This window comes from Herpailurus yagouaroundi, unplaced genomic scaffold (genome assembly GCF_014898765.1).
Source record: "Herpailurus yagouaroundi ecotype Mexico unplaced genomic scaffold, PumYag 29, whole genome shotgun sequence".
Classification (NCBI taxonomy): Eukaryota; Metazoa; Chordata; class Mammalia; order Carnivora; family Felidae; genus Herpailurus; species Herpailurus yagouaroundi.
Genome location: NW_024412377.1, coordinates 3,817,280 through 3,832,087, shown reverse-complemented (window position 1 = coordinate 3,832,087; position 14,808 = coordinate 3,817,280). Strand labels below are relative to the sequence as shown.

The window sequence follows — 14,808 nt, the reverse complement described above, 5'->3', positions numbered from 1 at the left end:
GAGGGAAGCAGCAAGGTGGGTTCCATCCCCAAGAGAAAGTGCACATTTCCTCCCCCTCAGGCTGGGGTTTGGGATTGGAGCCCTGAACAAACAAGAAGAAATGGGTTTTCTTTAAGAAACGGGCCAAAAATACAGATAATTTGGGAGGAGAGAGACAGTTCAAGGTTTGTTTTGCATGTTCTCGAAGCGGCTTTTACACCACATTTATTTCGAAATAGGAAGATCTCCAATCAGTAGGAAACAGTGGTACATTACTTACATTTAAAATATGTGAGGGCAAGAATTTTTGAAAAGACTTACGAATAGACTTTAGTTTACAAACAGAATGTCTGTTTTTGGTTTGGTTTTGCTTAACATCATACATTTTTAGTGTTAAATGCTTTTACTGAAAATGATCTCAAAGGATTTATTTAATGAGGATGCTTTGTTTCGCTTGAGTGGATGGTTAGGGCACAAATCTAGAGTCCTTTTGTCTTGACCTTGTGGACTGTTTTTTGTGAGATGTGGATTTCTCCCCAGAGCCTGATGTGTTTAATTAATGAAGATGGTTGTGAACCAAATAAAGGAGGGTAAACTCTTTCCTGAAAAGCACACGAGGTCAGCCACACTGATGTAGGCAGGAAAGGGGCCGTGGGCTCCCTTGGGAATGCAAACACCTGTCTCCGAATTAAAAAACAAAACAGAAAAGAACATCAGAGTCTACATCCTAGGTGACTGAAATGTCTACTCCACTTAACACATCCCATCATGGGGCGCCTGGGTGGCTCAGTCAGTTAAGCGTCTGACCCTTGAATTCAGCTCAGGACATGATCTTGCGGTTGGTGAGTTTGAGCCTCGCGCTGGGCTCTGCACTGACAATGCGGAGCTTCCTTGGGATTTTCTAACTCTCTCTGTCTCTCCCCTGCTCTCACTCTCTCTCCCCCCGCTCAAAATAAAGAAACTTGAAAAATAAAATTAAAATACAAAGAAACAAACGAGCAAAAACCATCCCATCATGCTTGAGGATCATTATGGTAACACCAATCTGGTCTCGTCATGTTACTTTTCCTAAGCATCCTATCGATGGAGCAATCAATAACAAAAATGGATACAACATATGAACGCGGTGTGCGTTAGTTTGCCTAGATGTAACTGACTGCTCTGTGATTACTGAAACCAGGATATTTTGCCGAAGCCAATTTGATGAACAGAAATTCTCACGAAAGCATCTAGCCCTTGAGGGGCAAGCGGAAGCCGAGAGGCAAGTCCCACCTACTTACAGAACATGGCTTTGTGTGTTTTGTTTTCTGTGAAGTTCAGCAGCAGTTTAATCCTAAACAGAAGCTTCCAGCCAGCTTCAGCGACTGGGAAATTCCGTCTTTCACATTTGAAAGGAGTAGCGCATGTTAGGAGCCTTGGAGAGAACAGCATACGGGACGTGTGACTCAAGTGCGCCTTATCTCCACAACACCCCGAGTTCATCTTGTACGATTCTAGAGCCAAATCCCTTCCCTCCCCTCTGGGTCAGGCACCAGCCACATCAAAGGTGTTTCCCAGCCTAAATAAGTGAAGGCCTTCTGGAAGGCCCGCAGAGAAACACAGGCTGCTCTGAATTTCAAGAGTGGGAACAAACCTCCATGAATTAATGTTATCTCTTCGTTGCAATGTGTGTGCAGGGCGCTAATGTGCAGACGCTCATCTGACATCTTAATGAGTCTGGAAAGAGAAGCATTCCCTGCGTCTCAGGTGTCGGTGTTCATGTACCCTGTTCTCTTGCAAATCGTGAGGTCATTCAGATTTTTTGGAAATAGTTGGTTCTTGCTTGTTAAATTCAGAAAATTGAAAAAAAGACAACCTCAAACTAATGTGGCTGACGCATTTCGATTCCAAACAGGCCTAGGATCGTCGCTCCTGGTTGTCTTTCCTTCTGGACGATCCTGGCAAAGCCGGAGCTGGTGGTCCAGCTCTTTATGTAGAGGCGATCAGTTTTGTGGCCTTCCCTGTCCTGGCCAGGGCCCCACTCCACAGATCCCCCCCTTGGGGCCATGGCCTCGAGTCCCTTGGGAAGGCAGTATATGCAGAGTCCCTAGTGGATTGCTGAGCACCTGGGCTGAGGGGAGGAGGGTCCTCGGACACACGCAGGGCCCCTGTTCCCACCAGCTGTACTTGGCCTCCCCCGCCTCTCCAGCCTCACCCACTCTGGACAGAGAATAACCAGAGGAGGGAGGAGTCAGCATGCCCCCACATGTTCTGTCCCTCACAAAGAAGCCAGATTCCACTGAAAACTGTCCAGGGGACAGGATGCACCTTCACCTGCCCCAACTTCCAGGATGGAGGTTGTCTCCAATTGGCAAACTCAAGTTTGCTTCCAAAGTGAGCAGACCCCCGCCTTCCCCGAGCCATCTTTCCTGCCTGGCATGCCAAGCGTTTGCTAATCCCGGACAGCCCTTCTTGGTGACATGGATGAGGGCTGTCCTCATGACATGACACACCAGGGGCGTCTTCCTAGCTCCCTTGTCCATTGATGAAATCATTGTTGGGGGCAATGAGGGGAGAGTTAGGGATGGGGTGTTTGGAGCCACGAAGGGCCCCTTCCAGAGCCCAGGAGGGTGGGGCCATGTGTGGCTGCCGAGGAGGAAGGACAGTGAAACCCTCTCCAGCTTCCCCCCAGGTGACACACACACGTTTGCTGGGCACCAGCAGGGTGACACTAGTGTGGACTCACTGGCCCCCCAGCAGATATGCCCCTCGTTAGGCGTCTGGTAGAGAAAATAGCGGGAGACGTGGCGCTGGTTTCCTCTGCGCTCTTGTCAGCAGCCTGCACTCTGTTCTGATTTCTGCACCTTCCAAAGCCTCGGCTTGTCCTCGGGGGAGGGTCCTTATGCCAACCACACCGGCATCGCATCCCGACAGCACAGGCCACGGCTGGGGGCCCTGGCTGTGGAGCAAGTTGCTCGATTCAGCATCCGCCCATCGGGGGCAAGCTGTTTTCCCCTTCCTTTTTAAGACGTAAATTACTCTTCTCTAATTCAGTGAACTTCTCAAAGTGATTCAGAACAAATAACTGTAGCGAAAGCCGCGCAACTCTGCGGTGCTCCCGAGTGCTCGCCGTGCCGTGTCCACATCAGGAAAGACACCCCGGATGGTCGAGGAGAGCCCAGCTTTACCTAAAGTAGCGAATACTGCATCACATCACTTAAGAGGCGGTAGAATTCTTCAGAAGGAAAATCTCTCCAAATTACCCTTTCATACCAACGAGGTAGGCATCCACTCTGCAAAAGGTAGAAACAGAAGGAGGAGGGAAAATGTTAGAAGAGTGGAAGGTGAACACCCCCCCCCCCACACACACACACACTCCAAGGGAGTCCAGTAGGTAGCTCAGTTTCTGCTGGGGGAAGAATCCAGAAACTCAACGCAGCATCAGGAGCCTGAGGTCTGCAGAGGAGCTCGGCCCAGACTGAAGATGAGGAGGAAACAGAACAAGAAAGAGAGCACAGACCTCTTTCAGACAGGCGCTTTATTCCAAGAACGAGAAAAGCAGCCCCATGCACCTGATGTGACCTGATTGCCCAACCAGCGTGGGTGTTCCCCTGCTGGATATGGATCTTCCAGAATGGCAGGATTAAAGAGGGCTGCTTTGTGACCACAATGGTGTCGGAACTGACAAGACCACTGCATAAGCACATCTGCGCACAGACACCAATGTGAGCACTGTCCAACCATGGAGGTGGCCACAGAGTCCAGCCCGGGCTGATAGGTGTGGCTGAGGTTAATTACAGGGTTAGCTGCGCTGTATCCCTTTTACCATCCGTATAAGCTTTATTAAGGTGCCCGTGGTAGAATTACTTCATCCTGGCAGCATCCAATCCAGAACCAAGTCCAACTTTCGTGAAACTTCCCCAGAATCACCCAACAAACGCTCAAATCCTGTAAGTTCTTTCTAATCCCCTCTTTCAGAGAAACCCTCCAGTTCCCCATGGTGCACGTTCTCCCTCGTCACAAGTCCACAAACCCAACTCGGCTCATTCCTGGCGAGTTTTGGCTGGAGAGCTCTCACAATCCATTTAACAAATATTCGCATGGCATCCGTTGCACATCACACGTCGTGTCCAGCGCCCCATCTTGTACAGACACAGTCCCATCATTGGTGGCTTGTGGTCTATTGGAAAGCATCAGCAAAGGGGAAAAGTGGAGGGGTAGAAGAGGCAGCAACACGGGAAACGGACCTGGTCTGTCAGAGCTCTCGGAGACAGTGATGCCATTTCTGAAACTTACACGTGGGTACATGTGAGCTCGACAAGTAGTGCGGGGAGTGGTTCCCCAACAGGTGGGCCACCGATGGTCAGAGCCTCAAAATAAGATGTCGGTTGCGGGTCATACGTGAATATTGTACAGCTGGGTGTTAGAGGATGAACACAAAAGCCCACGAAGCAAGAGCTGGCGTGAAAACCACTGTCCCCGCGAGGCACTTCGCCTAGCACCATTGTAATTGATTTGTAGCCCAAGGACCCAATCATTTCGCCAAAGCAGATTTTTCCCAAGCTTGACTTCCTGGAACGGTTGGTCAAGTGTGATTGATCACCATCAATTGATGTGCTAGCTCATTAACATTGTGCTAGGTTCTTCCGGGGAATCCAGAAAAATCTGTGTACCTACAGGCAGTTTAAATGTCTGATCCATTGGCATTATTCTCTCACCGTCTGATTCCTTATCACCTTCTCAGGATCCACGTGCTTTTTTTTTAAATAACATACTTTCAAAAAATAAAGGACTACTCAAATGTCTTCCCATTTTTCTTTCATTCTAAGAATAGCAAATGTGGACCGTGTTTCCTATGTGACAGACGTTGCCATAAACTCATTAATCCTCAAAGCAACCTAGGAAGTAGGTGTTACTATGTCCCCATTTTTCAGGTGAGAAAACAGAGGCAAATGGAGGTCAAATAACTTACACAAGGTCACACTCTTGTGGCAAAGCAGGGACTTGCACTGGGCAGTGTAGCTGCAGAAGTCATGCTGCTGACACTAGTAACACCTGACACTTTATTTCACATCATCTGAACACACACAAGTTCAAGGATGTTGAGGTAATGGTGTGAATCACGGCACGACGGCCCCATCATTATGACTCACACCTGCGAGACCTCTGGAAATGCCATCCATCTAGTTGGCTTTCGGATGGCCCTGGACAACCAGTCCAGGTTGAAGTGTTACAAACAACATCACGGTGTCGTGCTTGGTTGATGAAGTCCTCCTCTCCATCTTTAATCCAGGGCTGTAAGGGGGCAAGATTCCTGAGGCTCCTCCCCTCTGAGGCGGGTTGATCCTCCCCCACTCCGCCTCCATCTGCACACAGGAGAAGCATGGTGGAGCAAATTCACCTCAGCCTAATTCCCAGAACGCTCAAAAACCTAGTACAAGAGATTTCTGTTTGAGTCAAAATGCTCTAGGTACCAACATGTTCTTTGTACCAAATTATAGACCCGTTGCTTTTGAGTTTCCCTTCTGATGCTGAATTTATTTTTTTCTGAATGCTGGACCTGAAGCCCATTACTAAGAAGTCAGCTTTCACCCATGTCCTTTGTGGAAACTCTGGTTTACAAATTATATGATAAATGGTCAGAAAAGGAGGAGAAATGAATGGTTGAAACAGGTGCACACGTGATCAAACGTGAATTTCACAGAATGCACTGAGTAAGAGAGTAAGATACTATGCCACCAAATGGAACCACTAATCTGCTGGAGACACTGGTCAGCTCTTGGCATCAGGCTCCAAAACCAACCCCAGCCCTAAACATGCCATATTAACAAAGGAATTTCATCCACTGTATATTCGACTTGAGCCTGACTTCCCAAGTTTCCAAGAGAATTATTAGGAAAACAGTTTGATAGCAAACACTTTAGGTGCAACTTCTGCATTGAGGAAAAAAAAATCTAAGCCAATCCAAAGGTGTAAAAATATCAGTCCACGAAATACAGGGTTTTATTAATTCAGTGGCATAATGTAAAGTTTGCCTAACACATAGTATACATGTGAAAAGCAATGGGGGGGGGGCGGGGGGAGACGCATTTCAAGAAGCCGCTGAGGGTCGGGACCGTTTCTTGTGTCTCAGACATCGGATGTACCTGACACCTCCCTGGCCAGTACCTGCTTCTGGTCCCGAGAGCACAATTTTTCTTTTTCATTTATTAGAACTGTTCTTTATGAATTGTACTCGACATCACGAAACAGGAGACTGGAACATATTTGTACCTCCCTTCCCTTTTCCTGCAGCTTTACAACAAACGGTGTGGCCAGCGCCTCCTGGCCCTGAATGCAGGTGGAGAGCCTTTCGTTTTTTCCCTCCTGTTTATGGGCAGGATGGTGACAAGACACCAGATCTTCTCCCGAGGCATCCCTGCTCCAGGCCTCTGGATATCCCAAAGCCCAATCTGATGACGTGCCTCTAAACATGAAAGTCTTTCCAGGATAAGATCCAACCTCCTCAGCGAGAGGGCCCCCCCTTCTTCACGACCAGCTCCCCCGGCCGCTGGGGGCCTCCTCTCTCCCTGACCCTCTCGGAAGCTTCACCTCAGAACCGGCTCTGTTCTCTTCATCTTCGAAGTGCAGCTCACTACACATCTTCCACATGCCTCCCCGACCCACCCTCTTGGCCAAGCACCTATATATAGCTTGCCTCCTTTTGTGGCCTTCTTCCCTGGTGTAGCTGTTGGTTTTCTTCTGTGGCCCTTCCTAGACCTGGAGAGTCAGAATAGCACAGCAGATGCCCCGTGTGTCTGCAGCTCCCTTCCCTGAGCTTGGAACGCACTGCGTGATCAGCAAGGCAGACCTGTGGGCAGTGGAACAGATCAAGTCACCAGCAAGGGACTGGTGACAGAAGACAGAGTGGCTTTGTGTTGTACATGCCTTCAGAGACAGAGGGGGGGCCCCTTGCAGACATGTAAGTGGGAGCCTGCCCTCCATTAGCCCACGTTGCACTGCCCACGACCGGGAGGGCTCCCCACAAATGTCCCTCCTTGGTCCTCCTGTACCTTTCTCTTCAACTCCCTGCCCTTCTCTCTTCCAGGGGCCCGAAGCATTCAGGGAGGTTGGCTGGGAATTGAGGGGAGGTTTAGAAAGACACACCAGGGAGGCACGTGACTGTTCTTCCCAGACTGGCATTTCGCGGACGCTGGCCCCAGGAGGCTGTGGGCAGAGGCGGCACCATGGGATTGGATCATGTCCAGGAAGAGTCCGCCCTGGCTGTCCATCCCAAAGGGCCGAGCAGAGCTGCAGAACTCAGGAGCCTCAGGAGCCCCTGGACCAGAGAGACCCAGCCAGAGTGGAAGGAAAGAGACCCCCGCAGTCCAGGTAAGCTGAAGGCTGTGTCTGTGGCTCCAGCCTTGGAGAGGGCCTTAATTTATTAGGAAACATTTACCCACACCTTCCACGTGCCGTAGTCCAGGGGCGTGGGAAACATCAGTGAATGAATCAGACAAAGGTCCCTGTCTTCTGGGGCCTTACGCCCCAGCAGAGAAACACAGACAAGTAAAGGAGACACAATAAGTGAAAAAATTAGTCTGTATTAAAAATTTTTTTTTTACATTTATTTATTTTTGAGAGACAGAGCACAAGTGGGGGAGGGGCAGAGAGAGAGAAGGAGTCACAGAATCTGAAGCAGGCTCCAGGCTCCGAGCTGTCAGCCCAGAGCCCGACGCGGGGCTCAAACTCACGAACTTCGAGATCATGACCTGAGCCGAAGTCGGACGCTTCACCGACTGAGCCACCCAGGCGTCCCCGAAATGAATCTGTATTTTAGAAGATGATCAGTCCTATGGAAAAAGACAGAAATACAGCAGAATCAAAGGGGAGCTGACGAGTACTCCCCGAGGAACGAACGAACGAACGAATGAATGAACCAATGCCCATGGGCTCGCCAAAGTTGCCTGACATTAAATGCACTGTCCTTACAAGCTTCTGCCTTTATCCACCTTTATTTGTGTCTCCAATGCCCAGCACAGAAGGGATTTAGTAAATGTCAGACAGATAGATTGGACTTGTGCTGTAGGCCCCAGAGGAGGGTTGTTTCATATTCTCAAGTGGACAATGAAGTCTAGACTCCGTCTGGAATTCTAAGTGTCCCCGGGGTCTGTCCTGATCAATTCAGGAGCCCCCGTGCCCCTAGCAGCTTGACGATAAAACACGGCCAGGCCACTATTGGGCACTTTAGATCACCCTCTTATTAATCCATTCCTTCCACCAATATTTCTCATCTCCTTTGGGATTTCAGGCTAGCTCAGGCCCATCTCTGCATGTATTTTGTCCTTGAAAAAGAAAAAGGAAGGGGCTTTTCCAAGTGGTTCCAGTGATGGTTGGGTACAGGCAGAGGAAGTGGAGATAAATCCTTGCGATCCTACCCGGGGGACAAATTCGTAGCAGGATTAAGAAGAGATCATAGATGTCCTTCGAAAAATGAGGTGTAGATAAGTGTGGGAGATGATTATCTATGACTCCTTGCCGAACTCTCGAGGGCTCCCGAACTGCCTTTGCCTGGTTAGCTCTGCCTCTTAGCTGTTGCTGCAGGAGCCAGAGGATCTGATACGTGGCTGTTGTTTCTCACGACAGGATGTGGCTCAGATTGGTTTGCCCGAGGTCCCCAGACAGCTGGTGACAAGGACAGGCTTGGAACCCACAGTGCTGAGGGTAGACGAGGCCCCCAGAGAAGGTCCCACTGGAGACTGGAGGGCAGGCAGAGGGAACAGGCCTCAGTTTAGGGAGAAGGGGACAGATGGGGACCCCCACAAGTTGCCAGGGACTCTGAGTTCTGCATGCAGGATGCAGCGGAGAGCCTGCGGTGGGAGCTTGGGGTGGGGGCCGTCCCTGGCTGGGGGCCAGGCCCCAGTGTAGCTGACCCCCCCTTGCTGAGGTCCTGGGGTCCAGCTGTCCAGCAGGTGAAACACCGGCCACTGAGATTCCCCTGACTCCTCTGAAAGTTCCAAGGGGAAGTCAAAGAAAGGATCCGTTGTGCCATTTACATTAAATGGGAAAGGGCTGCTTCTGACATCTTTCCGCGTGTATGTGCAGAGATGTGCGTCTATGATATACATACATATATAATACATGATCCCTGTCTTCGTACAAAAAAATCCAGTCTGCTGTAGGATGTAAAGTTAAAACTGCTCTTTGTCCCCACTCCTTGGGCCGGAGGAAAACCCTCCTAGGGGCGCCTGGCTGGCTCAGTCAGTTAAGTGTCCGATTTCGGCTCAGTTCATGATCTCACGGTTCATGGGTGCGAGTCCTGCATCAGGTTCTCGGCTGTGAGCGTGGAGCCTGCTTTGGATTCTCTGTCTCCCTCTCTCTGCCTCTCTCTCTCAAAAATAAATGAACATTAAAAAAAAGAAGAATGTTAAGAAACTGTCCCTAACACTGATGTCACCTGAGACCTTTTCCTCTCTGTGTCCAATTCCTGCCATTGGAATTTCTCTCCATAAAAATTTAAATACCCACAGGAAGTGCCCAGTAAATGGTGGGTCACAATGTTATAAGGATGCCAGCTGAGTCCATGGTGGGTGTGCAGCGGGACTCCGTACGGGCCTGGGGTTAATACAAGGGGGGCAGTTCTGTCGGAAATCTGAAATACACAGTTGTTCACAATGTGGACGAAGAGCCCTGGGGATGGGCACACATGTGGGGGGGGGGGTCCCTTGCTGCCAGCACTGAGGACCTGGCGTTTATCGTGAAAGGACTTGATGTATCTACAGGGCTCCAGGACCTGAAGTGGGTCCTCCCCATCAGTCACCTTCGGGTGGCAGATGGGGAAATGGGGACCAGCAGGCTGGGAGCTCATGTAAGGTGGCCCACCCTGGGGCAGAGACAGAACCAGGAACCACCCACCTCTCTCCGTGCCTGGGGCCACTGACACCTTTTGGTCTCAGTGCTGTGGCCTTGGAAACGTGGCTGTACAAAACGGTCAAGAAGAAATGCCCTAGATCTGTCCCATTCTAGCCAGGCGGGTGAGGGTTGGGGACATTCTGGTGGCTTTAGCTCTCTTTCCCTCTCTAATAGAGATGCTCTATTCTAGTGGGTTCCTTGGAAACAAGAGCCTAGTGCATCAGAATAGCACAGCAACATGGAGGACGTGCTTACTTTCTAGCCGGGATCCAGGCCCTGGCCCTGGAAAAGCTTGATTTGACCTAATGAGGAGGGAGACGAACATACGCTCTCTCCCTCCCAAAGCAACGGTGCGGCCCTGTTACAACCCAGGGAATGATCACCACCAGCCAGGAAGAATGTCTGGCAGTTGCTACGCCATCAACCTTGAAATTGCTCACAACCAAAGGGCGTGAACTGCAGAGATAAAGCTGTCTGGAAACACGCACGGCCCCACGGATGGCTGCCTATTTAAACTTGTTGCAATTTTTAATTCTTTTTCTTTTCTTTTAGCCGTGTGTTGTTCCTAGCTAAGTGATCTGGACGAGTGCCAGACGCAGCGCTGCTTTGGGGGGAAACAGGAAAGGCCACGAACTAAATGCTGCTGTTTGCCAAAAGCTTGCTGTGACCTGCCGTGTGGGTGCTGGCTGAGTGTAGACTGAGTTCTGACACTGGGGTGAAGCCAGCCAGGCCCTGGCAGTTGGGTTCTCAGATGCTCCAGCCCTGAGCGGAAGGCTGGGAAGTATTATGGCCGTGCGTCACCTGCACACAACGTGGAGGTGGGCACAACCATGGTGGAAAGTGGATGTGGATTAGTTGAATCGTGGTAAACATCATGCCAGTAACCTGAGTCACTGGGCCGTCCTTCAGGCTGACCTCCTAGATGGATGCCCCTGTCCTCAGCAGACCAAATGTCGTCATATCTGAGGGGACTGCCCAACCTCACACACCCCTCTCTTGGGCCCCTCACCAAGCTTGGCTTCTCTTAGCTCTTACTGTGCATGAACGATCTATGATCTCTCCCCACTAGACTGTAAGTTCCTGAGAGGGGAACACCATGTCTGGTTATTCCATGGAACATAGGTCATGCATAGTTGGTGCTTAATAAATGAAGATTGGGTGAAGAACGCTCCAAGTCGTGTACGAAATTCCCCATCCTGTCTTGGCTACCATCTTGTTCGGGTCACAGAAGCTCCTGTCTTCAATCCCCTGCTCCCCCGCAACTGTATGACCACACATGTAGAGCAGGTATCACTTGGTAGAACACAGGTCCAGGATGTAAGACAGTTAGGTCTGGTAAGAGTATTCCATTCTGCTCCCCTCCTTCTTTGGTATTTCCCAAGAAATGTCTCTGCAGTTTACAGCTGATGGCGCATGAATGTGGGGGTCTTTTAAGCTAAAAGGCTGACGGGGTGGCGTCTCTCTGGTACTGGGCGGGTCCATTGTTTCTCTTGGTCCAGCTCAGGAGCATGGCCTCAAGCCAAGAAGCGAGCAGGCTCCTTGAGGACAGAAGGCTAGAGAGACATAAGGTAACTCTAGTCCGTTTCTCCCCCACAGCACTATTGCCATTTTGAGCGGGTCACTCTGTGCTGTGGGACTGTCCTGTGTGTCGCACAAAGTGTAGCGGCCTCCCTGGCCTCCACCAGAACGTACTACTGGCAGCCGCCTCTCCCAAAGCAAATGGCAATGAAGTGTCTCCAGATATTGTCCAATGTCCCCTGGGGTAAAATAATGGCCGGCTGTGAACCAACACTTCAGTTATATGCATGAGTTAATGTTGATGGTGGGGTAGGGGTAGAGCCACTGAGCACCCTTCTTCCTGCCAATGCCCCCTATTTTTATGGGTCCAGCCCTCCTGCCAATGGGATTTTAATTAAGAGCAAGAGTTAGGTTTATCTTTGGTGATTTGAAAATATTTAATAGATTATTGTGATTCCTATATCAGAGCATTCTGGTTTTCTAAACTTTTTACAATTATTGTCCAAGCAACTTTCTTAGCCCAACTGGGGTCTGAGATGGTTAGCATGAGTGTGTCCATCATACGGATGGAAAAACCAAGTCCTGCAAGGGTCGAGAGGCAGTAGTAAGGCTATGGCTCCAGGCTCCTATGGCACTGAGGTGGCTACAACACCATAACACAATCCTTCTAGAGCCTAGTTCCACAGAACCATTAACCTTGTTTGCTTCTTCATTTCTTCTTTAACATCTGCATTATTTCATTGGAATCTCCTGCCAGCGATTTAATTATTATCCCCTTGTGGCTTCTACAGATGGGCTACCTAATTAATAGCTGTGTTTCGGGAACACTGCCCCTGGAAAGGGTGTACCGAATCCAGGCCCCGCTGAAGGTTTGGATGGCATGCTTCTTCTATCCCTGAAATAAGCAATTGGATTCAACACGCCTGAATCTCAGAACCAGCTTGGGCAGAGAAAAGCCATTATCTTCAGGAAGGCTGCAGGTTCAGCTGTGGGCTCGGGCAGGCGGAGCTGGACCCGGCCGGGAGAGGAGACGGTTAACACAAAATCCATATGGAGACCTGGCGAGGTGTTCCAGCTGTTGTAGGTTGGCAGAGATTCACAGCCAGCAATGAGCGAGGAAGTTTGGGGCCCTCGTGGGGCTCCTCTGGAAGGGTAATGACGTCCCTGCCCAGCTTGGGGTTTTACGTGCATCTGTTCGATGGGATGTGTGGGCACTGCCGTTGCCAGGCTGGAAAACAGTAACCCAGGCTGAAAACGTAATAGAACGCACCCTAGGAGAGAGGGTGATGGCTGGGTGTGAGAGCCACGGGGTTTTGCGACAGAGGAGAGGAGAGGGGAGCGCGTTGGAGACGGGAGAATGGATGATCGATGGCACATTAACGTATGCGCCAAGCTGAGGTCGCTGTTCGGGAGTCCTTGGAAGCGTGGTCTGACTGCCCAACTGTGGCTCCCACTGACAAGCACCTCTGCCCTCCCTGCCACACTGGGGGGGGGGGTGGGATGGGGAGGCTGGGTTTGGGGGGGAACTGCTGGCTCTGAGCGCGCTCCGCCCACGCACCAGGGCAGGCACCCGGCCCCGTGGCTCCCCCCCACCTTCAGTAACAGAGGCAGCTGCGGTGACCGTCGTTTCTCAGGGACTGCTCACACGGTGATGTTATTTCATAAACATAGCGGCCCTCGCGGGCTTTTAGGGTAGGCCGCAACGCTCTTGCCCCAAATGGGCCCTACTGGGGAGCACATCATGTCCTCTGGAGCGTTTCCTGAGGTTGCCATAACAAAGTACTGCAGATGGGATGACTTCAAACAACAGAAATGTATTCTGTCGCAGCTCTGGAGGCCGGCAGTCCCAACGTCACGGGGCCCGTCCCTTCCGCCCTGCGCTGCTGAGGCCCGTGATGAAGAAGGGTGTGAACTGGTCCCTGTGAGGAAGGCCCCTCGGTCTCCGTCGGTGGGCTTTGCTGTTTGAGGAAGGGGAGACGGGAGAATGGCTCACAGCGATGCCGGGCCTCAGTGAGGGGGCGGCCTGGCTGTCTCAGTCCCGGGCCCCTGGACGCTTTCCTCCAGGTCTTGAGGTTGACTTCCCATGACAGTCACTGAGTGTGTGCCCTGCGGAGGGGTTTCCAGAGTCTTGTCTCAGCGTCTGTCACAGGTAATGGCACCCAGGTGTGCTTGGGCCGGCTCTGTGGGCTGGGCTTCTCGAGCAGCTTTCCTCCTACAACGGTTGCCCCACTTGACAGATGAGAAAACCAAGGCCCAGGGAGCTCAGGAAGTTTGCTCCAGCTCAGTGGCAGAGCTAGTAAGTAGGCGAGCCAGGATGCAGCAGCCCCAGGTGGTCAGCCCCTGAGCCCACTCTCCTCCCCTCACAGCCTCACAGCCTCCAGCAAGGTGCAGGCGACTCTAGCGAGTGGATGTGCACCTGTGAGTGTGTCTGTGAGTGTGCATTTGCAAGTGTCTGTGAGTGTGCATCTATGTGCGTGTCTGCGAGTGTACATGAGTCTGAGTGCGAGGCTGTGAGACTGTGCCTCTGTGAGTGAGTGTGCATCTGTGTGTGTGTCTGTGAGTGCGTCTTCTGAGTCTCTCCATTCCTGCAGTCGTAGGCCATATTTCACATAGAGAGTAGACAGTGAAGGCTGAATCAAAATTAAGTCATTATCGTATGAATGAGGCTAGTTCTATAATTTATCATCACCATAGATTTTCTATATTTCAAGTGAAGATAATAGAATTTTCTGCCTTAAGTATGAGATGGGAAATGTAAATCTTGGGTCGGGTGAACTGCACTTGCTGAGGAATCTGGACAGGACGGGAAACCGCCATCTGTAGTCCCAGTGTTCCGCAGTTGTATTTTGGGTCCGGATGGAATAAGATAATTTTGAACCTTCGTGCCTTCTCACTTCTCCCTGACGCTTCGGCTCCCAGGGTCCTGTGGCCTCAGACCATGGGGATGCCAATGCAGAGCAAGCATGGACTCATCAAGTTTCACCACAAATCCCACATCCCAGGAGCCCTTTTATAGTGTCTGTCTGCTGCCTCATGAGAGAAATCTCTCTCCACTCAGCCCCAACCTTATTTTCCTAAGTAGGTTTCTGTGAAAGAACTTTCCATGTGGTACTGTTCACAACATGAAGTGTAATAAATTGGACCACTTCTTTGTCCAAGAAATTAGCCTTTCAGTGTTGGCATTTAGAACATTAAGGGGAAGGCAAAACTTGTGAAGAGTTAAGAAAACACGGATTCTACTTGGATTGAAACTTTAAAAGGCCGTGCAGTAGGGTGGTCTGTGGGTGGGGTGACCCATGACTGAGGAGGTCCGTATGGTGGGGATTGTTCATGGAGCAGAGAGGTCCATGGGGTGGAGAGGCCCATGGGACGGAGGTGATCCATAGGTGGGGAGGCTCATGGGGTGGGGGTTATCCATGATTGGGGAGGTCCATATAGTAG

The 14,808-nt window shown here is 50.8% G+C and overlaps 1 long non-coding RNA gene across 1 annotated transcript; it reads left to right on the top strand.

The window, feature by feature from the left end:
- The first annotated feature begins 914 nt into the window (after nt 1-914).
- LOC121042364 (uncharacterized) lies at nt 915-14,529 on the top strand. Its single transcript, XR_005796142.1, has 3 exons — nt 915-7,329; nt 10,402-10,667; nt 12,159-14,529. It is a non-coding gene; the product is annotated as an uncharacterized LOC121042364 (long non-coding RNA).
- Nucleotides 14,530-14,808: the final 279 nt, after the last annotated feature.